Source organism: Xyrauchen texanus, chromosome 27 (genome assembly GCF_025860055.1).
Source record: "Xyrauchen texanus isolate HMW12.3.18 chromosome 27, RBS_HiC_50CHRs, whole genome shotgun sequence".
Taxonomy (NCBI): Eukaryota; Metazoa; Chordata; class Actinopteri; order Cypriniformes; family Catostomidae; genus Xyrauchen; species Xyrauchen texanus.
In genome coordinates this window covers 18400534-18425738 of record NC_068302.1, presented here as the reverse complement: position 1 = coordinate 18425738, position 25205 = coordinate 18400534, and the positions used below count along the sequence as shown (strand labels likewise).

Below are 25205 nucleotides of genomic sequence, written 5' to 3'. Positions count from 1 at the left end.
GATTGTTGTGCATGAAAATCCCTGGAGATCAGCATTTACAGAAATACTCAAACCAGCCCGTCCGGCACCAACACTCATGCCACTGTCGAAATCACTGAGATCGCATTTTTTCCCTCATTCTGATGGTTAATGTGAACATTAACTGAAGCTCCTGACCTGTGTATGCATGATTTTATGCATTGCACTGCTGCCACACAGTTGTACATGTGTTATTAATAAAGTTCTGAGTGAGTGTACATTTACATAATAAAATATTAAAAATCAATATACTGTGAAAAAGGAACTGTTCTCTGCCCAAGACTGATGGAGAGTGGATAAAATAAATAGCTATGCATGTTGTACCACATTACACTAACTATGGCATGAACAAGAAGGCATTTTTACATAAAATTTACCAAAAGACATTCTATATATACAGCCATCAGCACATTTTAAATGGTTAACATAACTGTAAAGCCACTTGATATGATTGGCCAAGACTTGTTCCATGTGCTCAAAACTATACATTAGTAATTGGCAAAATGCACATTGACTTGGACTTAATACATAAATTATAAACAATGCTGCATATAACTACAAACAATTCTGGACTGACTGCTTGGATTTTTGCCAGTTAACCTAACAAATCTACTTCATGTTCTCACGCCATCAGTGTAAACAGTTTTATTAGTCAAAAATAATTTATCAAAAAGTCTAACAAATTACTTAAAATAATTAATTAAACCTGACTACTTTTAAGTGCACAATTAAAGTCATTTCAAAGGTCAGGAAAGAAAAGCTTATTTACCTTACAACTGCCCAACACTTTTTATGGTGAGTAAGCATTGTCAATGAGACAAAGCTGTGTTAAATCTGTGTAAGATTACAAGAAATATATGCAAGCAAATGGATGATGGTAAAATGGTCTGCTTTTATATAGCGCCTTTTTTTTACCTTAGAGGTTACCAAAGCACTTTACACTGTGTCCCATTCAGACACACATTCACACTCACACACCTAGCCTGCATTTGGGAGCAACTTTGGGTTTAGTGTCTTGCCCAAGGACACTTCGGCATGTGGAGTCGTGTGGGCCAGGAATCGAACCGCCAACCCAACGATTAACGGCTGACCCGCTCTACAACCTGAGCACACAGCTGCCCCATGATGCCACTAAAATCTGATGGATTGCTCTAAAAATATAACAATCTCATTTCCCAACTAGGCAGTGAGGTGAACTTCACTAATTACAAACGTTAACCTCTTTTTTTTTATTACGACTGTTCCTGAAATCGCAGTAACTATATCGCATATCCATCATTAAAACCACATTTGATAAAAAATATAGAGCTGTCATTAATGATATTACGTAAGGGGTGGAGTAATAACTTCTGAGGATATCAAATTATAAAAGCTTGTTTACACTTAACCCCCAGTATTAGCATTTTTATTTTGTGTATGTAAACATGGTCAAATTCTTGATGTATTGAAAGATTTACAGTATATGGAATAAATTATATAGAAGCCTCAATGAAGATAAGTTATGTCCACACACCAAACTAACAAGGAACTATGCTTCAAACAAAGGTAAATAGCAGTAAACACAAAATCATATAAATATCTTGGTAATGATGAAACTTGTGACAACATGGCTATGCTGGCCCACCAGCTAGACCAGCACCAAACCAGCATAAGCCAGCCGGGATCAGCACGGTAACTTCTGTAGTTCTAACCTGGTCTTTCCAGTAGGGAATGCATACTGGCACTGTGTAAAGGCATCATGTTTACAGCTTATGACAGTAAGCCAACTGAAGATGCTCAAAGCCAACAGCAATGCTCCTCTTATCTTAAGCATGGTGTCAATGCCATTAACCAGCTCTATTAAAGCTTTCTTATGTGTGCACTGAACAAAGCTATTAAATCAGGACTGCTTCATTAATCAAAGCGCAATGCAATAATAGTGGTAATATCTGAATGCTTATGTCTGGTTTGAAATTAGGTGAACATTTGAATGTGAATAATTGTGGAAAACTACAATTAAATAAATGTATTTTGTAGCCACAAGTGGTTAGGGGCCTTTTGTTAAATGGACTGCATCGTCTGTATTCATAGTGAGCTATGGAAAAACAACTTTGTGAAAAATATATGTCCACAAGCAAACAACCAGAAGAGTATTGAGGCTTTGGCCTGGCTAGAGGCTGAGAAAAATTCCAGAGGTATGAGTTCACATGTGATAGTGTGGTTGCAGGGTGCTATTCGGTGGCTGTCTCAAGCAATGTGGCCTTCCCTACAGGGGCTTTCCAGAGTGCAGGAACAACTGAGATGGCTGGGAACCAACCAATGGGAACTCCAAAACATATAAATGTTTCTAACGAGTAACAAGGAAGAAATACATTACTAATGTATGCATTTAAATATGAGTATTTGTCTTGAGATGCAAGGCCAAGTATGGTGAGATTTACTGAAGGATGATGGAACAGAGTGCAAAACTAGGAGCAGCCAAGAGCATGTTTTAAATAAACACAAACAACACTGGCATAAAGTGAATTCACAGAGAGAAAGAGGGAGAGAAAAGGCCTGGCTCTTTCAAATGGCTTTAGAGCCAGGAAAATACTTTTGTATCTTCTCAACAATCTGCTCATCGTCTCAGGTGTAAAATGTACGTAGACAGTGACGACAGAGTTTATTAGTACCTGAAATGAAATCTTCCCAGGCAGAATAATGTTCTTTAGCATAGACTTAGGCTATAATATGTTGGCATGTCTGCAGATTTCAAGACAGAGTTTACGGAAAATGCCACGCAGACTGGGAAAATTTATATATTGCATAACAAGATAAAAGAGTCTTTTGTGCGGTGACTCAAGGGGCTTTCATGAAACAGCCAGAGACAGTGGAAAATGACTAAGTGAACAAACAAATGTGCACTTAGCACTATTGTACTCACACACACGCAAGTGGCAAAATCACTACAGGGACATTATAAGTGAAAGCCTTATGCAACTGTCTATCTTTGGCTAAGACAGTAAAACTTGCCACGAGGCAATAACTTATCCTCTGAGAGGAATTTTAAAGTTTTCAACATTGTCAACATCATACGAGGGGATTAAATACATTTTAAAAAGCAGATTTAATCTGCCCTAACAAACACACATTAAAAAGAATTTTCCTGAATAAAATCCTGAGGAATAGTTTACTCAAAATTATGCTATTTCAATTGAACCTCATCTGTTTAATTCAATGGAAGTTGATAGTGACTCACTTTGAAGCTTTTAAAGGAACCAAAAGTATCATAAAACTAGTCCATGTGACATACTGTACATCATATTACAAATCTTCTAAACTCTTCAAATGTGATATTTGTAGGGCTTTCGGCAAATGCCAATAAATGGAATAAAATCAAAGCTTCCATATATAGTGTCTCCTGGAAGACTACCGTTCATCTCTGACACACCAACAAAGATGTGGTTATTCTTAACCAGCATAAATTCTTAGTAGATACTGAATGCAGAATGGGTGGAAACAGCAATGTCAAAAGGCACATATTTTGTTTGTAATACACAATATTATGAGTCTTAACAACTACAAAATATCTAAAACCAATACAGTCAATTTATTTAAAAGAGCCACTACATTTCCATCCAAGGATTGCTTTGCAAAAAAAGGTTTAGCGCATCCAAATGTTTAACAATATAGCTGAGAGAAATGTAAATTATCACGGTCGATTTGTCAAATGTCATGAAAAACTAGTTTTGGAAAAAGACTTTGTATTTGACGCAAAAAAAAAAAATTGTGTGATGTAAATTCATGACAGAACAAACATCATAGCAGAAAGGAATACTTGGACTAATGAGGAGACTCAAGCTTTCCTCAGTTTGATTAAAAACAATTATTTTTAAAGTGTGTTTATTCTTGATGGAATTTTTTCTGTACTTTTTATGGACTGCGTGTTTGTGTGCAGGTAAAGATTGAGGCACATTTTAACAAAAATGGCCAGTAAAAATTACATATTTAAATTAATACCGTGCGACTGACTTGCTGGTAATAAAACAGTAAATCACTGTTCAGCCTGTAAGCTTGTTATTTATGGTTAAGTTCAGAGTGTCTGGATATTGCCCAACGAGAAGACACAAGATACAATTTTTTATTGTATTGCAATAACAGACAAGAGTTTTCAGAACAGAAAAACAAGAAGAGAAATAAAATTCAAAAGGTTTAAACAAAAGTGCCAAAATAATTAACACAGATACAAAATAGGTATTAAATAAAAAGTATATGGAAGGAGTAATTAACTTAAATAAATGAAATAAATGAATCCTAACAAGTGTACAGAGACAGAAAAAAAGAAAGTCATAAATAACAGAGATATTATACCATATTATACCAAAAGTTATATAAAGAAACTGAAATTCGTTCACCCATTCCATGTTTTGATAGCTTGTTTTTTTGTTGGAAGAAGTGTACAGAGTTTTCATGTAAATTCCAATATATCTTTGCAAAAACGACTGCTGATAACGCTGGCTGTTGCCTATGGACTAATGCATTATATGCAATCCAGTGTTTATTTACCCAAGTAAAAGAAAAAAAAAAATGAGTGCATATTCTTTTGGTTTGAAAAATTAGAAAAGAACACAAGCACATAATTTTCAAATAAATGTACATTATTTTAATGGATTGTCTTTATTTTTAATTCAAGAGTGTAATATAGGATTACAGGTGCACTAATTCCAAATGTTTTGTTGCATTTTGCCAGATATTCCAATCAATTTCTTCTAATAATCCCAGATACAGACAAGTAACTTCTCTGTTTCAACGTTATCTTCTTATATTTCCTACAAATGCAATTACTGTATGTGAAATTAATTTGACAGTAAACTGGCCAATTTCAATGATCTGTCTCAAAACTCTCTCTATTTTACACAAATCTGGGACATCTGGGATGCAAAAGTTATAAAAATCACGATATACACAAAATTCTGTATGGAAACGGCTCAAGGGCAGATTTATTTTACGCTAAAGCAAAACGTATTCGACAGTGTGTTTTTTTGAAGAATGATGTCATCACGCACACCATTATATCAGTAAAAGGCCCTTTAAATGGAAACGAGCAGGAGATAGCAATTTTCGCAAACATTGTTTCCGCAAAGTTTTTTTCAAAAGCAACTAGCTCTACAATCCAAATTGCTGCTGATTAATTCCCGCTATAAAACTAAAGTAGAGGTAAAGCGATATGCAGGACTGATCTACAGGGATGGTGGAGTCTTGAGGATGTGGTCAGGCTACCGTTCAGGTCTGTGCACAAAGAGGCTGCAGAAGTCTAGCCAAGCAATGAGCTCATGAGTTTGTGCAGGGACCACAGTGGAGGCCTGGGGTGGATTTTCCATCTCTTCTCTCTTTCAGGCATGCTCGGATCTCTGTTTCTTGAGGTGGCTTATTACAGACTTTGCGTGTAAATTGCTGTGGGTGTCAAAGCCGCTCAAGAGAAACCCTCTTAACCCCTTTCTGATTAATGTGACAAGCTTTTGCTTTTTAACTCATCAGCACCACAAGGCTGAGGTGAACATTCATCCTTTTGTATTAAATGAGTCAGGGTTTTTTTGGCTGTCTTGCACCAGACATGTCTGTCTGATTATGCATCAAAGATGAAAAGATGAAAGAGATACTTGGAGCTGTGAGATGTCCTGAAAAGAGTGCAGCATTTCAAGCAGATCTGCTGTCCAATTAAGTATGCACTTCATTATGAATCTATTCTTGTGAGATTGTGGAAGGGAGAAAATGAAAGGTGGTTGAATGCACAAATTTATGGTATATAAGAGCACAAATCTGTTGCAAAACATTTTCAGCTGTCTAAAGGGCCATCCATTTCTCACATATTTTAACATACACATGTTTTTCAATTGTTTTCCTATATAAAAATGCCCTTAGAAGTTGTGTCAATTTAAAATGAACTTCAACTTTGGTTACATTTTTTCCATTCCTTGAAGCTTTATTTTAGTGGAAGAATGTTTCTAAGCAAAACAGCCCCTAAGTATGCATTATAAGCATGCTCCAAGAAAATCTTATTTTGGGCAAATTCTAAGGCAGCATTGTATGTATCTGAGAAAACTGGATAAAGCAAGATCCATAAATATATTTATAATTCATTCAATTCCAAAATGTTACATTTTATTAAAGATGGACTGTTATAGTCAAAATTTGTGCATGCTCTGCATTTTTTGCTTATTAGATGATCGTGTTGTTAGCTTAGCAACATGATAATGGAAAACTCAAATAAAAATCAAGTTTCCCGTATGCTCCACATGAGGGGCGTTCTTGGTAAGACACACAGAATTGCTAAACTAAGCCGAACCCTTGCATATGTGGAGCATTCCAAATTAGTCACTAAAGTTCCATTTCAGTTAGGGTGCTGCATATGTAGGCAGTAGAAAGCAAGGCAGCTCACTCCAATGTGTGTGCAACCAATGGCAATGGCAAATTTAAGCCTGTAATTAAGGAGGTCAGGCAAATTTCTAAACATGTACCATATGACATATCATCAGTTCCACTTAACCGTTCCTCCAGTTAATTACATTTTTGTCAATTTTGACAACAGGGCACTTTTGAATGTGAAATAAAATCCAACAATTTAAAAAAAATCAGATACTTACCATACTGTATGGTGGAAAATGGCAGCAGAAGCTAGTTGTGGTAGATTGAGGCCCTTCATTTAATTTGTAAGGTATTACCATATTTGCTGAACATGGGAAATAATAACAAATGGTGAGTCCCTCACACTGAGACACTGGGTATGTGCTTTGCTTGGAACCTCTGTCTCACCGCAACATCGACTTGCCTGAGTTTTTCAACTCCTGGATTTTTCCATAGTGCTCAGATTGTAATACTAAGCTATTGTTTGTCTAGTGTCAATAGTTGGAGGGAAAGGAGAGATTTGAGAGGAACTTGAGGGTCTCAGAGGAATATTTGCTTCCAAAATCAGCAGACAACACAAGACCAGGTTTGTTATTTAACTACAAGGAAGCTTTATGATTTCATTAAGAGTCAAACACCCATCTGAGGCTGTTAAAGGGATAGTTTATCATTTCATTTTTTTCCCCATGGAAAAAATAAATACATTTAAGCATTATGTTAAGGTGGTCGCACACCTGTACAGAACACAGGGCACATCGATGCAGTTCAGGTGGCAGACAGTACACTCAAATGTTACCAAGTTTTTTCCCTTCTTCAAGAATGAACAAAGTATCGTTGATGAGTTTGCAGGTTAGTGTATGAAACTGTGCAAACTGAACGATTAGAAATGGCTACATTAATTATGCAATTTCTCTATCTGCAGCATTTAATGGGCTTCATTCAAACTGTCAAACCACAAAATACATACTTGTCATTGAAAACGTCTCGGGTAACATGTGTAACCCTTGTTCCCTGAAAAAAACGGAACGAGATGCTGCGCTGCTAAGCGCTACGGGGGAACAACTCTAGCTGTGAACCGAGCTGAAATAGTGTGTGTAACACATCAATGAACATTGACCGGAATTTATAGCCTCGGCTGATGTAATCATTAGATGCACCTGCGGCCAGGCTATAAATGGAAATGTCACCAGGTGTCGTCAGATACTTCTTTTTGAAGAGCAGTCCTGGGACGTCCCAGTGCGGCAAAGCAGCGCAGCATCTCGTTCTGCTTTTTTCAGGGAACAAGGGTTACACATGTAACCCGAGACGTTCCCTTTACAAAAAGCTTCACTACGATGCTGCACTGCTAAGCGCTACGGGGAACGCAATACCCATGCCGCAGCACTTGGGGCTGTCCGGACCCCTACGGTTGTGCAGTGTACTCACAAAAACACGAGAGGTCTCAGACATGAGCTTGAGATGTCGACTCAAGGGCATAAGAGCCCGGAGTAGCATAAACATCTAAACCATTCATTTTTGATGAATGTGTGCGGAGAGGACCAGCCTGCCACATCACAAACTTGTTCAGGCATGAGCTGAGATGTCAACTCAAGGGCATAAGAGCCCGGAGTAGCAAAGCATCTAACCCATAAAGTTCGATGAATGTGTGCGAAGAGAACCCTATCGTAACACAAACTTGTCATAAAAACTGATGAATGTGAGCAGAGAGGACCAGCCTGCCGCATCACAAACTTGTTCAGGCATGAGCTGAGATGTCGACTCAAGGGCATAAGAGCCCGGAGTAGCAAAGCATCTAACCCATAAAGTTCGATGAATGAGTGCGAAGAGAACCCTATCGCAGTGGCCACATAGAACCTGGCAGTGGCGAGGCAAGTGCCCGCTGACAGTTCTTTCTACAAAAAATCCAGAACTGAAGCAAACTGGCAGTAAGCTGGTTCTGTAATAAGAACTTTAGTAGAAGGAAACGCATGCAGTTTCATTTGTGCTATGTATGCGTTACTACGATCAGCCCCTCCCGAGGGGGGTACTGGACGACTCGGGGAGAAGTAGAGGAGACATTGCGCTATCAACAGAGGCGAAGAGGTCCTCTTCTGCCCTGTAAAATCTACCCAGATCAGTTCCAAGTGGAGGGAGCCCTAGCACTTGAAATGGTCTCGATAATCTCAAGAGAAAACCCTGTGAACCTCATTTGGTACCCTTAGGGGCCAGACATGAAAGGTTTCACAATTTGGGCCAAGGATGAGAAGGTCCTCCCTGTTCGGAATCGCCCAAGGCGAGCCGTCGAGGAGAGGAATTAGCTCCGAGAAACATATCCTGATCGGCCAGCGCAGCCATTAATAGGAGGCAAGACCCTTGCTGGTGAACATCGCCAAGAGTCCCGGAGCAGAGAAACCGGGAAAGAAATGCATACAGACGCATTCTGGGTCATGTATGTGTCTTAACGTCCAGACCCAAGGGGGCTGGGTGATTTCAGGGAGAAGTAGAGGAGACATTGCGCTATTCATAGAGGCGAAGAGGTCCTCTTCTGCCCTAAGATCTCACCCAAACTTGTTCCAAGTTGAAAAAGCCCAGCATTTAAAAAGGTCTCGATAACCTCAGGAGAAAGCCCTGTGTCCCTCAGTTGGTACCCTTAGGGGCCAAACATGAAAGATTCCACAATTCGGGGCAGGGATGAAATATTGCCCTGTGCCTGAGATAGAAGATCCTTCCTCTGCGGAATCGCCCAAGGCGAGCCGTCGAGGGAAGAGATTAGCTCCGCGAACCAAGCCCTGTTCGGCCAGCGTGGTGCTATCAGTAAGAGGCAAAAACCCTTGCTGGCGAACTCTGGGCAACTACTACCTTAGAGTGGAGTTCTTAACTCCCCCGTTGGTATTTTCTGTCTGGACCGTAAATCTGCTCCCATATACGGGCATCGAGGGATATAACTGACCTGAGTGACAGGAGCTTACCCTGGGCCCTAAGGAGAATCCGACGTGTCAGAAATACAGCTGACAAGAACGTGGGTCTCCATGATGATTTATGTAAGAGGCTACCGCTGTATTGTCCACCCGCACCAAGACATGGCAGCCTCAGGAGGAGGTATTTCAGGGCCAGAAATACAGCCATCAACCCGAGACAGTGACTGTGACAACCGAGCTGATGACCCTCCTATCCCCTTAAGCTGGACGACCGCTTAAGGCCGCTACCCCGCCCGTCAGGGAGGCGTCTGTCGTTAGCAGTCTGCTACAACAAGACGCACCTAGAGTGGGACCCAAGGCAGAAAACCGGGGTCTGAACCACATAGAAAGGGAACGAAGCCTGAGGCGCGTGACCCTTTTTAGCCTAGGGGTTTTGGCCCTTGGAAGAAATCCCTTGGCTTTTGGCCACAACAAAAACGGTCTCATGAGCAGAAGGTCCAGAGGGATCACCGTGGACGCGGTCGCCCTGAGACCTGGAAATCGTTGATACTGATAACAGTGCAACCTTGACCTAGCCTGACTTTGCTCAGGGTGATTTGAATGGACTCAATCCTAGCGGGAGACAGTTGTGCCCGCATTGTGATTGAACTCCATACGATGCCCCGATAGACAGTGTTCTGAGTGGGAGAGAGGACGCTTTTCTTGGCGTTGAGCCTCAACCCCAGAGAAACAGAGGAGCTAAGACGATGTCCCTGTGCTGAACTGCCAGTTCCTGGAACTGTGCTAGGATCAGCCAGTCGTCAACATAATTCAGAATGCAGATGCCCCGGAGTCGCAAGGAGCCAGCGCTACATCATGCATTGTGAATGTGCGGGTAAAAAGGGCTAGGCTGAGTGAAAGAACCTGACCCTGGAAGACTTCGCCCCTGGAAGTGAACCTCAGGAACTTTCCATGTTGTGGCAGAACTTCTAAATGAAGTATAGAAGTGCGTCATAAGATCGATGGTGACCAGCCAAATGAGTTGTAGGGCTTGAGACACGACCATCTTGACAGGCATCATCTTGGACTTGAACACCCACGGGTAGTTCAAGCTTTAAGATCTAAGCTAGACGCCACCCCTCACCCTCCATGGGAAACGGGTAGTATTTAGTGTAATAACCTAACTCTCTCTCTGGAAGGGGAACACATACCATAGCCCCTTTAACCAGGAGATTGAGTTTTTTTGTTTTTACATAAAAAGAAATCCGGTTCACGGTAGTGAGAACACGCCGTTGAAACACGGAAAAGCGGTGAGTGAATTAAATCTTGACGCCCTTATAAGACCCACAGAAAAGAATACATCCGGCAGAAGTTTCCACGCTGCCAGGATCTCTGAGAGGGGTATTATATTTTAACACTTCCTGTTGAGGGGTTGTCGGGTGTTTCGCGTCCTGAATAAAATGCAGGAACAGCGAAAACACCCAATTTTGACGGAAGCCTCTGCAACCCGAAACACCAAGAGGTGGCGGGAATGGAGGGGCTTCGAGGGGGTACCGGGAGGGGTGAAGTGAAGCACGTGCCCCGTCCCGAGGGGAGCTACCCCCTAATCTAGGCGCAAGACCGTCAGGGTTTTCTCTTACTAGAATTTATAGTCCTGAGGTCTTGCTTCGGGGGCTGGCGAGGGTGGCGAGACTGTCCCCAATCCCTGGGAGGAGGAGCACGACTCGCCACGCTTTGCTTTTGAGCCTCCCTTCAGTCAGGACCGAGGCGGGTCTGAGGCTTGCTCGTCAAGCGCAGAACCCACACTCAGGTCGTCCAGGAGGTCAGCCCGGTACGCCTGTAAAACAGCATAGTGTGCAGAGCAGCACCAGCCTGACCTGCAGCTTGATAAGCCCTTCCCACTAAAGTGGAGGTTGTCCTACAAGGCTTTGAGGGGAGAGAGGGCTTCTTAAGTGACGATGCCGAGCCCGGCGAGAGATAGCCCGCAAGCGTGTCTTCGACCGGCGGCATCACTGAATACCCCCGTGCCTCAGCACCCACGATAGTCGAATATAATGACGTTGAGGGTATGTGAACACGGGAAGAAAAAAAATAAAAATAAAATAATAAAAAAAAAAAAAAAATATATATATATATATATATATATATATATATATATATATATATATATATATATATATAATTATTATAATTTTTTTTTTTTAGGGGTTCTCCATGAGCGAAAAAGCTCTTCATGGAGGTTATCAAAGAAAGGGAAGGGACCCGTGAGGCGTTCCCTTTCTTAGACTGGAAGATAAAATCTATCCCCTAATTTGGAGCGTTTGGGGGTCTCTTTTTCGCGTGGCCAGTCCAATCTGGCAACCGCACGAGTAACAACATCGAGCAATTCCTTCGTAGATTTTTTATCACGGACGGAAAGCTCGGAGGCGGGAAGAGCCTCATGATCGGAACGTCGGAACGCGCTTCGAGATCATGTGAAGGACCAGCTGGGTTTGGGGAGAGAGTGAGAGAAAGGGATCAACGAGCCCCACGAACGATGTTTTTTTTTCTTTTTCGTGAGTGCTGACTCCCGGAAGCATGCGAGGCGAGCACGACGCACTCTGCCTGTTAAAGCAAATCGCAGTGCTCGCACCCGCCCTGCTGCAACGCGAGAGCAGCGTGCTCTTACCCCCAAACAAACAGAGCAAAAACTGATGTGTGTCGTCTTCAGCTATAGAGCGAGAAGAGGGGAACACGCACCGTTTGTGGCTTTCAGTCATTCTCTCTTTTTTTTCTGTCTTTTTTATAAATATATATGTGACCGATCACGGAAAGTAGGGACACAAGTCGGTTTTGGGGCATTTTGAGTTATTCACAGATTCTGAAAGTGTAGTCTCCAAGCTTTCCAACGATTTGTAACACATGGAAATCTGACAATATTTGGAGAAGTTGTGGCCATTTGAAGGTAGGCACTCAAAAAAGCTAAAAGGGGAGAAAACGGCCTCAAAAGATTGTGCAGTTCTCACCTCTCTCTGCTGCTGGGAGTGACAATAGGGCTCATTTACATCTCATTTAGATAAGCCATACCCCCTGTAAAGCTCCCCCCTGTAAAGCTGTAAAGCACAGGGGGGAGCAAAAAGTTCAGGAAAATGTGCCATCAAAGAAAAAAAAAAGTTTGCAAACAGGTAATAAATAAATGTCTCTTAGCATCTACCGATAAAACTGTATAGGCAACTCTTATGTACACTGAGTGCTTTTCATACAAGAATGTAAAACTAAATTCAGGTGGTTGGTTGATAAAGTGACATTGCAGGTGTTGTAAACAAGAAAAAGGTCTTTGTGACACAGTCCAATGAAATTACATTCAGCATCCTCTTCTGTGGACTCTTCTGTGTTGTGACCCTTGGCGCTGGGCATGTGATGTCTCTTGCCTCGTCAGCACAGAATGGCCTGATTTTTTCATATAGATAGGTCTGCCTGTCAATTTTCAGTCCAGGTGGGGCCAGGACAGGAAGACCGTCGACAGGGGGCAGATCTGCTCCGTCGCGCAGTAGCTGATATTCGACAGGTTGTGCATCACGGTGACTTTTTGCAAGCACCACACCTGGTCTCTTGGCTTCAAAGCTGTGACAGAAAAAGCACATAAGACATTTTAAACATGGCAAAGTATTTTCTTATAAAAAACTGTCATGTGTATGTTGTTGCTATGTTATATTGTATGTACACAATGTGAAAGTTTCAATTACCTGAAGTGCTGATAACTCTTGATCTGTGGGAGTCTACGGAAGTGGCGAGTCAGATGCTGCTGCCAGTCGAAGGTCTGGACTAAAACTTTGCCCTCTGCCGTTCCAACAAGCTGTGGGAATTTGAGGTGACTCACAGGAGAGCTGTTTTCCACAACCTGATGACAAAAAAGAGAAGAGAGGAAGAAAAAAAAAGATCTTCAGTTAAATGTTTCATTGAAGCAGAACAGAAAACAGCACTGAAGTCATTAAAGGAAAGTAAAGTTAAAGTACCTCAGCGATGTCTGCCAAAGTGTTGACTCTTGTCTTCATGTAGGCTTGCTTGATGAGTCCAAAGCCACAGTCAGGGGAAAACTTGGTGTGGCCAGCAATAAGGAAGTGGATTTCAATTTTATCGTGAAGCTTGTGTCCAACCCGCCAGGCAAGGTACCAGAGCATGAAGTTGTTCTTGTTCTGCCCACTGCAGTTGTCACAATGAAGATCCACCTCTGTTTCTCCAACTCCAAAGTTGCCGAAGAAATGATGCATGTAGCTGATGACTTCATTGCTTCCCTTAGTAGATGACATGCCTTCATCAATCAGGTAATTCACCTGTTTCTGCAGCCCTTCACATGAAACACCAAATAGGCCACATTTCCGTGGGGTCAGGAAGTACATTGGTCCTGGCTGGAGAGGGTTTGAGGGAAAGTGTAACTGTAGGAGACAGAGGGAGAGAGGGAACTTGGATTAGATTAAATTAAATTTGCATCTATTCATAATTGTCTAATAAAGATAAAACTTACTATATTGATGCTATTCTGCATTTGCACTATTTATTCTCATGCACCAAATCGCCCTTTAAGGGACATTAATAAAGTAAAGTGAAGTAAATGTGTGTGAAATATTACCTGCTGAGCAAAATCAAAACTGTAATGCATCCTAATCTTCTTGCTTGCTGGTAGGGATGGTCCAAAAGACAGGTTGGAGCCAGAGCAAATCTTTCTGCAGGCAGCAGTCATGTCGTTGTACACAGCCCTCTCTTTCTGCACAAGGGAAAGATGATCTTGTTGCTTCTTTACTGCTTCAGACTTTCTATCATCTGGGAGGTTTGCACTTCGTATCAGCTGCTCGTTATTGCTTTGGCACTGCCAGCAGAGATCTGTGCGTGGCCGGCAACTTTTGATGTGTGGGAGAAGTCGGTTCCACAGTGCTTTGAAGCTGGTTTTACAAACTGCACGCTCACCTGAAAAACAGATATTGCTTATGGTTAATTGTATTGTAATTGCTAATAGTGCTCCGCATTATTTCACTTTATAAGCACTCAATTTTAAATCAATGTTTACACATACCAAGCTCCTTAGCAGACTTCACGTAGAGATGCCACACTGAGGCCTTGGACACATGAGTTGGCAGCAACTTCACATGCCAATCCTTATGCCCAGGCTGTCGGCCAGGCAGCATGATGGCATTGTCTTCTGCATAGTGTTTTATGAAGTCCACAACTCTGTTGATATCCTCAGGGCTGATGAACCTGGCTGGTGGACGTGGCAATGAGTGCTTCTTCCTCAAACGTGGTCTTGCCCCATTCTCCTCATAGTGTTTGACTATATCAGCCAGGGTGTCTCTGCCAATGCTGAAAAAAGGGGAAATAAGAAAAACGTTTAACATCATGGTCTTGCTAACAGGCATCTTGTCACCTATATCAAAATGTATTGTACAAATTATAGGTACTTTTACTTTACTGAAGTAAATTTTATGATGAATACTTTTTACTTTTACTTACTTTAGAGCTTGTATCTGTACTTCCTGGTTTAGTCTTGTTTTAGTCCTGGTTTAGACCTCAGTTAGTGGTTAGACCTGGTTCGAGTCAAAGGATTAAAAAATCCTAAATTAAGTCATTAACACCAGTCAATTCAAGCAATTGAAGCATTATTCAAATTAATAGCAGAAGCTCACATTACCATCTTAAAGCTCATTATAGTAATGGGGGTTTTGGCAAGTGATATGATGCTAATGATTAGCAGCTAACGTTACAATTAAAACGACAGTCCTGAGCTAGCTAAAAACAATAGGTAGGTATTGGAAGGTCTAAACATGGACTAAACATGAGATAACGTGTAATGCGTGTTCTTAGAATGAACAAAAAACGACAAACTTTGATGTTTATGGAAACTCACCCCATAAGAAACAGAAAAGTATTCTTGCAGATCTCGTTGCCTCCAATGAAATAAGTCGTTCGGGCACACTTTCTCTTTGTCGGGGTCTTCTTTGTGGATGTAACCATCTCCGAAGTTTGCACTGTGCGTCTGTTTGCCTCTAAATGTCCAATAATTAGCATGTCCTGACACTCTTTTTCCGCAGCTAAAGAATCCAGCCGTATGTTGTACATAATGTCTGGAGAAAGCTTCTGGCTACAAGACTGTCTCCCATGCAGAGAGTTCTCTTTTCTCCTCGTGTAACATTTACAGTCAAAGTTACGGATTTTCCCCATTTCTCTATCTATATCCCCATCAAATGTTACTATCGATATAGCCTCTGATATCTTACGGTCCAACTCGTCTGACGCCAGTCCGATACATTCTTCCTCGTCTTCATCTTCGCTCAGTTGTAGATTAGGGATATTATTCAGTCTTATCATGCCACTTTCATCGTCGCTCAGATCGTCTTCAGAATCAGTGAACGCTTGTTCATAAGCATCCGGCTTGTCGAAGAAGTACTTCAAAACATTTTCGTTGTAACGGCCACGGTTCAGCTTCGTCTGCGACGTTCTTTGCGGCGTCCATCTTCATTGAATTTTGATATCAGATAGAGCCGGCTAGAGCGCTGCATAATAAGTAGCCACGCTTGTTGGGGGCGGGGCAAAAGCGCCGGCGGCTATTCAGTACGGAAATACACACAGACAATGACACGCCCCTACTGCATGCTAGAATCTCCGAAAAACAAGCTGATTTCAACCTCAAAATGTACGCTTTTAAATATACCAATACTGTTATCTCAAACATGGAGAGGCTTCTTCATGATCTCAACTAACAGATTCTGCAAAAAAGCGGAAATCACCAATTTTGGAAAAAAACACTTGTTTCTCATTTTGCTCACAAGTTGTGCTGCCGACTTGTGTCACTGGTTTCCGTGACGGGTCACATATATAATATTTTCTAGACAGAAGAGAAAAGAGAACAACATTCACTGCACACTGCCTAACTGATTCTAACTCCTAACAGAGGAAAGAAAGTTTTGACAGGGTTTGTGAAACACACATCGCTCTGAAAAAAAGAGTTTCTAACGACACCTGGTGACGTATCCATTTATAGCCTGGCCGCAGGTGCATCTAATGATTACATCAGCCGAGGCTATAAATTCCGGTCAATGTTCATTGACGTGTTACACACACTATTTCAGCTCGGTTCACAGCTAGAGTTGTTCCCCCGTAGCGCTTAGCAGCGCAGCATCGTAGTGAAGCTTTTTGTAAAGGGAACATATTGTGTAGGCTATATGAAAGAAACATTTACGCAATATATCATCCAGTGATGGCTAGATAATGATTTGGCTTGAATTTAATGGAAAATTAAGCAAGTCGCGGTCCGTGGCGTGGCAGAAATTTAAGAAGCCTCCAGAGTCGTAGCTGGTCGCCAACAACAGACGGCGAGCGGTGGTGCTGCTTTAGTTTCTGTGACCATTCCCTTTCATTGCATCTTTTTTTCCATAAAATGAAAGTGAATGATTTTGTGTTCCACAGGAATTATGTAATTCATACAGGTTTAGATCAAGGTGAGTAAATGATGAAAGCACTTCCATTTTTGGGTGAACTAACACTTTAAGGGTATCATAAATTTGAGCTAACAAGTTTTTATATGTTCACTGTGTCAAACAAATATCTGTATCGGAACTCAATGATTGGCTTACTCGTTTAATAACTAAATACAGTATATTAAATCTCTTGCTGAGTGAATGTGATGCACCTCATGTTCTGCCAGTAAGCAGGAATACGTTTGGATTTTTCCAGTAATTTTTTCTCATGAAAGAATTAATGAAAATATGTATTCATAACTCCCATAAAACATACAAGGCTATAGTGAAAATGGGAGCAGTTACCACAAAAAGAGAACTTTTGGAAAGCCACCCAAAAGCAGAAAACCCCAACAGTTTTACATGGAAATAAAATTAGAGGTAGAGGTGACAAGGTCATGAAGTTTGTCCTATTCCATTTTCCTCTGTGGTTGAAAACACCTATCTGATTTTCTCATTCAAAACAGCAGCCCCTTGCATTCATATTATTTCTTTCTGTGTTTGCAATGAATGTTATATTCTACGTATATTCAATGTAAATTATTTTTATTCTTAACTGTAACAATTATAGAGACAGTGTCGAAACACAGTCTCCAAATTAGTGTTTTAATATTTAGAAAGTTTTAAGAAGTACACTTTTACATTAACAAGTTTACTTTAGGGCTGTCACAATTACTTTATTGAATTTGATTACTTGATTAAAAAAAAAAATCTTGATTACTAAACAAAGTAAACAAGGCGGAAGTGACGAAGTCCACAGATGAGTGTCTGAACAGATAATGGCAAAAAGTGTCGGCTGTGTGAGAGCATTTAATTTAGATTAGAAAAACTATGTAGCTGTCTGTCACCCTATAATACCATACCATCACTTTTGTGCACTTTAAACCTATTTATCTACACAATCCTATACAAAATCTTTTGCATTTTTGAAGCGAGATAAAATAATGTAATAAAAAAGACGTTCGTTGGACTTAATGAAATTAACACACAGTGATGGACACACAAACCCTTTCTCTTCAGTAAATCTGACTGAATCCAAACAATCTCAAAAGTTTATTTTCAGCTAATTGTGGTTTGGATTCTGTTCTGTGTAAATGAATTACCATTTAAATGTAAATGCAATCTTCCTCATGAGTAAATTAGATTTTGTGATGATTAAGTTTGTAATAGTTCATAAAGCCCCACTTATGATAAATATTATATAGGCCATTATCACAAGTAAAACTCAATGTGGGAATCCAGAGAAATATATTGACTGAACAGAGCCGCAGCTTAATGCAAACTTGCAGCTTGCTATTAAAGCCACACAGCCGAGTGCCTTCTGCCCTGCAGACGCTATATGAAAAGGGCTTACCTGAGCGAATAGTGGCTAGTCTTTGCATGTGAAATGATTAACAGTGTTTACTCAAGAAGGAACTGCCTTAAGGGCATTTTACTCAGCATGTGGCAAGCGACATCCTTTGCACAAGCACAACAGTGCCCGCAAGTACTGCAGCTCAATGCAAGAGAGTGAAAACATGTATCTCTGAATGATGTGATTGCTGTAAACATTGTATTCCTTGTTGCATGTAATTGATAAAAAGTAATAAAAAAAATGACTGATGGGCAGACATTGTTTCCAAAAATATATTTGGCCTGTTTTTCCATATAAAAGTTCTTAATTGGTAGATCGAGTTGAACTAGTTAATGAAAAAGCAGATCTTGCATTACATCAAAATTTGGGTGTCTGTCAACTTTTTATATTATAGATCTACTTTGGGTGTCTGCTGGCTTTAGATATTGTTTGCATAATTGTTTTATTTTCATTGTCATTCAAATGTAGTGTACAATCAAATTTAGGATTATTAATGTATTTTAGCCAAATGTGACTTCACGTCGATAACATTATGCAATCTGAGTTAAAAAAAAAAAAATTGGTTAATCAATTAATCATCAGATTACTTGATTAAAAAAACAATCAATGGTGACAGCCCTTTACATTCATTAAGAGGGATACAGGTAAACAGATTTGGCTTGCTGTCCATATTGGAGGGTGTGGCAGGGCGGAGGGCGGGGGCCGGGTCATGATCCTACGCACCCGGTCCCGTATTAGGCTAATCAAGCCTCTGAGGTATAAAGGTTGACTGCAGGGTGTCGTGCGGGAGAGAGAGATCGTTTACGGACAAGTGTAAAGGAATTAATGGAAAGGAGGAGGCGAGAACCGGCTTGACGATATAAATAATAGTTTAATGGTAAAATTATAAGACAACACAAACACACACACATGACGGACATGTCCATAAACGATCTCTCTCTCCCGCACGACACCCTGCAGTCGACCTTTATACCTCAGAGGTTTGATTAGCCTAATACGGGACCGGGTGCGTAGGATCACGACCCGGCCCCGCCCTCCGCCCTGCCACAGAGGGCTATGAAGGATATTTAATGGAAGATATTAAATTATAGAGATATTCTATTTGGGGTGGTGGAGGGATGCAGGAAAAATGTATGTGAGGTAAGCAGCGACTTATATATTTGTGTGATGTAATTGTCAGGATTAGATGAACAACCTCCTCCAAAACCTTTTATTTAATAGTTCATTAAATGCTCTGGATCAAAACTCAAGACATAAATCTGTTTCTGTAATTTATGCCTCTATAATGCGAGATTAGGGGGTTTTGTTTCCTCTAAACTCATTTGGATCAAGAAAAGCCAAACAAGAAGCCAAAAACAATAGTAATTCAAAGACAATAAACTTCATTCAAGGAGACACAATGAGCTGCTCTTGGCAGTTAAGTACCCTTGACCAACATGGTCTCATCCAGATTAAAATCTCAATCATCCAGTTGTGTATAAGGATGGGAATCATCTTAAAATGGGGACATAGAGACAGAACAGTTGAGCAAAACAGAATGGAGAGTACAGAAGGTGAATAGAACATCTTGACCCAAGGTTGAGTTTTCAGCAAAGAGCCATGAAGTTGGAGAGTGTTTCAACAGTTCCTTTCTGTATGTGCAGGGCTATGATTATCCAAAACAAACAAGGACTCTCTTTCAAGTGCAGGGATCACATACTGAGCACCTCCTCCAAAGAAACGAAGGTCTTGCTCCTATCACTTCACCCACTCCTTTTTCTCAGAGATGAGGTCTCACCCCTACTGCTTCACGCTTCTCTCATCTGAACAAAGATCCTGAGCAAAACTTAACTACAGAATAATTTATGGTGTATATCTGAACATGTAACAGCACAATAATAAAGTTTCCAAAGCCTCCGAACTCAAGGGTCTTTGATGCCCTTCAATGTCACATTTGAATAAGGAATGGCTAATAATGTTGATGTATATCATTTCTGCACCACTGGCTAACTGAATTGCATTGGAATGCAATTAGGTTTCCTGAAACCTCAACCCATCTTCCATTTGTTGGTCAAAAAAGATGCTTGGTCCCACCCCAAACTCACACCATTGGTTCAGCCAGCGTTGCTATGTCAGGCTGGTTGGGATGCTCAAACAAACAAGAGTGGTGTTTTGACAACGGCACAGAGCCACAGTGTTTACAAGGGGGAATCAAACTATGAATGGCTTGCTTTTAGTTGTTTCTTCATATTAAGGTTGGATGGAAGAAAGCATCTTGACATTGGGAAAATCAAAAACTTCACCTTTAACTGAAAATGACTTTATTTATTAAAAACTTTTAGTTTGTAATTAGCTTCAGGTTTTAAGGAAAGAAAATGTCAGTTATGACAAGATAATGTCCAATAATTATTGGTTTTGTATAGAACATGTTTTTGGTTGTTTTTTTGTTTTGTTTTTTTGCTCCAGAGGTTTGTGGCTCTTTATCTTTTTTCCAGGGATTGTGCTTGCAGGCAGGATATGATCTCACTCTGATCTTTGGCCTGGCAAATAATCTGAAGTGTCAAAGCTTAAGTTGACAAACTCAAGCTGCATCAGTGAAGAACAAAAGGACAGCTTATAACCAAAGTTTTGGTAACACTTTGCTTTCACTACTGATATATCCTGAAAACAAAAGATATTCTCCATATCTAGCATACTGCTAGACATCTGTAATTACATCAGTTTTTTTTTTTTTTTTGAAAACTATTAAAAAATTAAATATAATAATGTGACTGTCTTATAAGGTTCTAAAATGTGGTAAAATGTATAGTCTGTCTGTGTTGGGACAAGGCACCCCTTATAGTTACTTTGACTTGCTATATTCTAATATATATATATATATATATATATATATATATATATATATATATATATATATATATAAAAATATTACTAGAAAGACTTTTCCATTCTCTGACAGGAATAAGTTTTCCACTCAGCAGGAGAATGACATGTACCACGCTGGTTCTCATTGAACTCATGTTGCACATACCTGTATTTCGCAGAACTCAGCTGTTCTGAGCGTGAGCATGAATATTTGTTTCACAGTAAACTGCATTACTTATGATTGGCAACACTTCCCATTGATCTGATTGACAATATGGAGGCTTATTGGACCTTACATTATCCAAGCATAACAGAATATGAATACCAATACCCAGGTGCGGTGCTAAATCATTGACAGAGGTAGCAAGGGTGGTGTCAGGATTTTTTCACAGGGGGGCGGGGGGCGGGCAGGGTAGAGTGATCAGTCTGTGGTGGCTAAGAAATTCCATCTGCCTGGTGGGTGGGGTGTTATATCGTCCAACAGAGTGGGGGAGAGGTGTGCAAGTGTTATACACCCCTTGCCCCCCATCTAGAACAGCTCAGGGGAGCTGAGTTTTGATCACTAAATATGTGCAAAACCTGGCATGGCCAAGCAATTTTTGGTTTAATAATTAAATATTAAACTTAATTGTTCCCTTTACAAAAGGCTTCACTTTGATGTTGCGCTGCTAAGCGCTACAGGGAACAGCTTTCGCTGTGAGCCGAGCTGAAATAATGTGTGGAACACGTCAATGAACATTGACCGGAATTTATAGCCTCGGTTGATGTAATCATTAGATGCACCTGAGGCCAGGCTATAAATGGATACGTCACCAGGTGTCGTCAGAAACTCTTTTTTCAGAGCGATTCTGTTTCTGTGTGTTTCACACACCCTGTCAAAACTTTCTTTCCTCTGTTAGGAGATAGAATCAGTTAGGCAGTGTGCAGTGAATGTTGTTCTATTTTTCTCTCTGCTCCAGAGGGCACTCCTCCTCTAAAACCTTGGCTAGAGGTCTCCCTCTGCAGCAAGTTTGTGATGCGGCAGGTTGTCCTCTCCGCACGCATTCATTAGATTTTTATAGTTTGGATGTTTTGCCACTCCGGGCTCTTATGCCCTTGAGTCGACATCTCAAGCTCATGTCTGGACAAGTTTGTGATGCGGCAGGCTGGTCCTCTCCGCTCACATTCATCAGTCTTTATGACAAGTTTGTGCTGCGATAGGGTTCTCTTCACACACATTCATCGAACTTTGTGGGCTAGATGCTTTGCTACTCCGGGCTCTTATGCCCTTGAGTCGACATCTCAGCCCATGCCTAAACAAGTTTGTGATGCAGCAGGTTGTCCCCTCCGCACACATTCGTTGGACTTTTTTAGTTTGGATGTTTTGCCACTCCGGGCTCTTATGCCCTTGAGTCGACATCTCAGCTCATACCTGAACAAGATTGTGATGCGGCAGGCTGATCCTCTCCGCTCACATTCATCAGTTTTCATGACAAGTTTGTGTTGCAATAGGGTTCTCTTCACACACATTCATCGAACTTTATGGGTTAGATGCTTTGCTACTCTGGGCTCTTATGCCCTTGAGTCGACATCTCAGCTCATGCCTGAGCAAGTTTGTGTCTTGCGGCAGGCTGGTCCTCTCCGCACACATTCATTGGACTTTTTTAGTTTGGATGTTCTGCACTCCGGGCTCTCATGCCCTTGAGTCGACATCTCAGCTCATGCCTGAACAAGTTTGTGATGCGGCAGGCTGGTCCTCTCCACACACATTCATCAAAATTGAATGGTTTAGATGTTTATGCTACTCCGGGCTCTTATGCCCTTGAGTCGACATCTCAAGCTCATGTCTGAGACCTTTCGCGTTTTTGTGAGTACACTGCACAACCGTAGGGGTCCGGACAGCCCCAATTGCGGCGGCGTGGGTATTGCGTTCCCTGTAGCGCTTAGCAGCGCAACATCAAAGTGAAGCCTTTTGTAAAGGGAACGTCTCGGGTTACATGTGTAACCCTTGTTCCCTGAAAAAGGCGGAACGAGATGTTGAGCTGCTTTGCCGCACTGGGACGTCCCAGGACTGCTCTTCAAAAAGAAGTATCTGACGACACCTGGTGACGTATCCATTTATAGCCTGGCCTCAGGTGCATCTAATGATTACATCAACCGAGGCTATAAATTCCGGTCAATGTTCATTGACGTGTTCCACACATTATTTCAGCTCGGCTCACAGCGAAAGCTGTTCCCCGTAGCGCTTAGCAGCGCAACATCTCGTTCCGCTTTTTTCAGGGAACAAGGGTTACACATGTAACCCGAGACGTTTTCTGTTATAGCAAAGTCTTTCTAGCAAGTCAGTGCACTGTCGGCCATCTTTGGAACACTCCCTGGAGGCTATTTCCAGTGATTCCAGCGTAGCTCCTATTTACTTGAATGGCAGAACACCGAAATAAAAAAATAAAAAATGGTCAAATGTAATCAGCAGTAAAAATCTGATAAAACTGGTTCAATAAATTGTGCTTCTTTACCTCATATTACACTAAAAAGCAATTTTCCCAGCGTATATAGCTAATGTGCATGCACGCTTTCAAACTGTTTGACATTCAAGGTCTGTGTCTAAAAGGCGATTGGCTCTATAACTAAAGGCGGGACTTCCTTTCTACATCCGTTGATTGTTGTGTGCTCAGAGCTCCTTGGTTGGGCATTCCAATTTCTCCCATTCATTTTAATAGAAGTGGCCCATCTCTGCTAAATAGTCTCTGGTTCTAGTCATTTCATTTCTGTTTTTATGGAGTGAGAAAAACTCAAAATGATACAGTGCATCAGCTTTCAGAACAATTCAGACCATTTTGATAAACGGTTCTGATTCTAAACAGGTAACAGAAATACAGGACACATGACATGATTGCTAAAATATTGTCAAGGAAAATTATTCTTCATACAATCTTTATACTGAGGAAAATCTGTTGGGTGCTGTTACAAACATTTGAGAAATGTGTTGGTTGCTGTTAGAAACATTTAAGAAAAATGTTATCATAGAGGGAAAATTGGAACCTCAAAACTGCGCTCGTCACTGATTATGCGAATGCAATTACTTCCTGTCACAACAAGGGATGGGAACCTGGGTCTCACATATGGCTGAAGCAACAAGCTTCTGGTCGTGCTACATGAGAAGTTAAACATACTTTAACCAATGCAAAAATGGAAATGGTGCTTGTCAGAAACTCAGCATAATGGGGCCGATGTCAGGGTACTTGAACATTTAGAAGCAAAACTCAGATCATGTTGCAAAAACACCATACTTCCATACTGACTCATGTACTATATACCAAGTTGTCTGAAGCCATACAAACACTTTGTGTGATCAACAGAACAAAATCTTAGCTGCTATTTACTCTCAGATAAATCGTATCAATAAAGTAATGTGCATAAATTAAATATGGTGGTTACGTTGATAACTTCAAACCTATTTGGTTATGGATCTTACTTTGTTATTATAAAAAATAATTACAAACAAAATTGGGTTTGATTCAGCATATAAAGTGACCGTATGGCTTCAGAAGACAATTACAAAATGTTCAAATGTTATAGACCAGGCTTAAAATACAACACTCTATTTAATACAATCTATGGCAAGTGTCCCTGCCAGTCTCTTGATCCACCAAGAGGTTTTTCTCATGCTAAAGGTTGAAGACCTCTGGTCTAAACCAATCAGAATTGCCGCATTTTAAAAATATTTAATTATTGGTTTATATAGGTTTTCTGAATCTTCAGAATTTTTGGAAGAGCTGATAGTTGATGTCTGCACACACCAGCCCATGAAGGGACACTGACTAGGGATCACCTCCACCTACAGTGAACAGATACAAACAAGGCAATATTTTAGGCATGCTGCTGCTCTGTTCCAGGCAGCAGCAAGCATTACAATGTGCAGAACTGAACTCTATCACACACTAACAGAGCACACCTTGTTCTCTGCTGTCCCGCAGCTGTGACTTAAGGGGAACCGCTCCTCCAAATAGACATGATATACTCCTGACATGTCACTAGTATGTCACTCTCAATTTGTAAAGTCACTTCAAATTTGAGGATTGTGTAGCATGAATCATCATCACCATTTTTAAGGGATATTTCAAAATACGGTCGCAAGCCTTAATTTGCACCGGAAGATATTTAGACCCCATGAAATCAAAGCAGGAGTTTTGTGGCTTTTAATCCATCTCTGTTAGCTTTGAGGTCTTCTGAAAGCTAGTGTACTCCTAAAAGTTGACAAAATTGTTTTAGCATATATACACC

The 25205-nt window shown here is 40.8% G+C and overlaps 1 protein-coding gene and 1 long non-coding RNA gene across 2 annotated transcripts in view; both read right to left on the bottom strand.

The window, feature by feature from the left end:
• Positions 1–25205, bottom strand: part of ralgps1 (Ral GEF with PH domain and SH3 binding motif 1) — a 178395-nt gene that overhangs the window by 41103 nt on the left and 112087 nt on the right. The window lies entirely within an intron of this gene.
• LOC127620618 (uncharacterized) lies at positions 14406–15628 on the bottom strand. Its single transcript, XR_007967770.1, has 3 exons — positions 15136–15628; positions 14742–14815; positions 14406–14591 (listed from the first exon to the last, which is right to left on the bottom strand). It is a non-coding gene; the product is annotated as an uncharacterized LOC127620618 (long non-coding RNA).